General features: G+C 45.0%; 1 pseudogene; it reads right to left on the reverse strand.

Annotated features, from left to right (window-relative positions):
- Positions 1-576: 576 nt before the first annotated feature.
- LOC149343087 (uncharacterized) lies at positions 577-1545 on the reverse strand (annotated as a pseudogene).
- Between the last annotated feature and the right edge of the window lie 1241 nt (positions 1546-2786).

Here is a 2786-nt window from a genome sequence, read left to right on the forward strand (position 1 = left end):
AACATGCTGGTTGCCTTGAGGTGCAGCTAATACTGGACGTCGATTAATCCGTGTTAAAAGTTTTGAAACAGCTGGAATGAGTTCAGTGGATGAACCTTGATAAACGACGAAGTCGTAGGTAATCCCCGAGGCGGCGCACAGCATGAAAACTTTCACTTCCCACGTATTTGGTTTCCCTTTGATGTATTGTTTTATGTCTCGCTGTCCTTTGAACGGAATGATTTGCTCATCGCTGCAGAGATGCTCCTCGAAAGAGAGGTTTAGGCAGGTATCTTTCACGAAATGTGTCCATATCTGTTGTGACCTTCAAGAAAGGATAATTGGTGGTGTGGTCTTGTTACAAAGCTTGTACGCGCATTGCGCGCGCCGTGCTTCCATGGAACACAAACGGACGCTCGGGATAGAAAGAGCGTTTATTCATTCCGATCAGCCAGCTTACATAGCGTGACCGGGTGAGGGTAAGGGGAGGAAGGGACGAGGGAAAGCGTGAGGAGTATGCGCTTGGCGTTCGCCGTTGTGAGGCATAGCGTTCGAAGTAGTGAAGGCAGGGCGTTCACAATAGGTCTCCCTTCACGTCTACAATGTGCAAGCAGATTCTAGCCGTGGCTAGCGAAAGACACCCATCGCTAAATGCTGTGAAATCCGCTTTCTGATTTCTTCTTCGTCATCTCAACGGATTTTCCTTCTTGACAAATAGAATACATGTTTGTTTCCTCGGCAAGAACAGCAAAAAACACTCTTCGGCACGTAGCGAGAAAAATACGGATACGGGAACGGGGTCGGTAGACCATCAAGATCATTCTCATTCTCGTCACCAGATTATTGAGGGTGATACGTGGCTGCTAGCTTATTGAAAGCTCTCTTGCACCACGACCTGTCTTCCGGTGTTGCTTTGTCAACTTCATCACCGCTGGCGGCAGCCGAGAGCTCAAATCCACGTCGTCCTCAGCGTCTTCAACCTCCGACACGTAACCATCCTTCAGTGCAGCAAACATGACATCTGGATCCTCGAGACGCAGATGTCTTTATTGAGGCCGCTTTGCCGTTGAGTAAGGTCACAGTTTTTGCCTCTGCAATAAAACAAAAACAAAAATTAGGCATTAGAAAAATAAATGTTCCGCATTTGCATGCAACACGCGCCGGTGGTTTTATAACCACTGAAGCCTGGTGTCCTATATATAGGACAGACATATGGCGGCGTGCTGCGACAAATGTACTAACCGCACAGAAAACGTTCTGCAACTGTTAAAGCCTTTAGTGTCTTTAAAACAACCTGCAAAATCCTAATCGGGAACACGCTCTTAGGTATGGAGTAAAAAAATAGCAAAATAGCACTTACCATTGCAGCCGCCGTTCCCATCTTCCGCCATTTTGTTTGTTTACTCTCGGCGCTACGATGAGGAAGACGAAGGAGAAAGTGCTGTCTGTGCTTATAGGGATGCCTTGGGAGTCGGCTCAGTTCTTGTTTCAGATTATTGGGCATTTTAATCATGACTTATAGCCGTTTTGCTTCGTGTCCTTTTTATAGGACACCAGGGCCGAAAGGGTTAAAACCGTAATGTCCCATCAAACAAAGGCTTTTTATGTCAATTTAAACCAAGCACGCTCTAGTCGCATTTCAGAACTGGTCACCGCATTGCGCAGCCGCACCTAAAAATGGTCACGTACAACGCCTAGACAGAGCTCAAAGAAAGCGTCAATCGCCACACTTTTGCTTGTTGAGACTGCCGATGTTTAATGTGGCGGTAATTTCAAATAGTGTCGTAACTGCAGGATTACACAAAATATCCTTCCGACTCACACCTTCGCACTAAATCAAGTGCGAATTGGAAACCGTATATGATGGTGTAGGTCGGGCGCAGACTTAGCGGTTTTTTACAATGGTGTTTAGGACCACCAGCCTTATTCTCCCTACAAAAAGTTGAAAGCAAGCTCCACTGAAGGTTGTTCGAAAGCAGCATAACGTTTTGTCGAAAAAAAAAACTCGGAAGCGCGCATTTTCTCGTTCAGGTATAGAACATCCCAGCAAGTTTTACCTTTATTAGAGTATGCAGTTTGCCTCCCAGTGGGTTTTTGCAGGCGGTTTGAAAAAGAAAGACGTCATACAATAACAAGCTCGAATGTTCATAAGTTCAATAATATCGCGATGACCTTAGCTTACAGGCAGGAAGTCTACGGCTTAGTTGCATTGGTCGTAATGGATCAAGTACAGTTAGCGCTGTTCTGTTTACTCGGCGCACGGAGGCTGAGGTATTGCGAGCCGTATAAGAGGTTACCTGCATTTTTTTTTCTAATCCCATTTGGAAGAACGACAGGCATAGTGAGAGAAATGATGAGCCGCGGGTATTGGGAGCAACTGCAGGAGGACCACAAAGCTTCAAAGAACACGGAGAGCAATCGCATAGTAAGTATTCATGAATTAATACTCCGCACCATGACCATTGAAATATGCTTGAATAATCACCGATATATATCTTGTTTTTTTTTTTTTCAGTCACATTACAGTGGTTACGATTCCTGCTTGCATGCAAATAGACAAATGAGATTGAAGGACTGCTGTAAGATGCACCCAAGTATTTTTCTCTAAGTATACGTGAGACAAATACCCGAGTTTTTCTTTTTGCTTCGTTTTCTTCGTTTTCAGCAGGCCAAATAATTAGCGTAAAATGATTTCAGGGTCCGTGCAGGAGAGTGCACAAATTCTATGTCAGAGTAGGAAGCTACGGCTTCCTTTCATACCGGTCTTATGGGCATATTTGGAGGATGGCAGAGAAGAAAGACGTAGA

Source organism: Amblyomma mixtum, chromosome 5 (assembly GCF_055824585.1).
Source record: "Amblyomma mixtum isolate Tamu chromosome 5, ASM5582458v1, whole genome shotgun sequence".
NCBI classification, from domain to species: Eukaryota; Metazoa; Arthropoda; class Arachnida; order Ixodida; family Ixodidae; genus Amblyomma; species Amblyomma mixtum.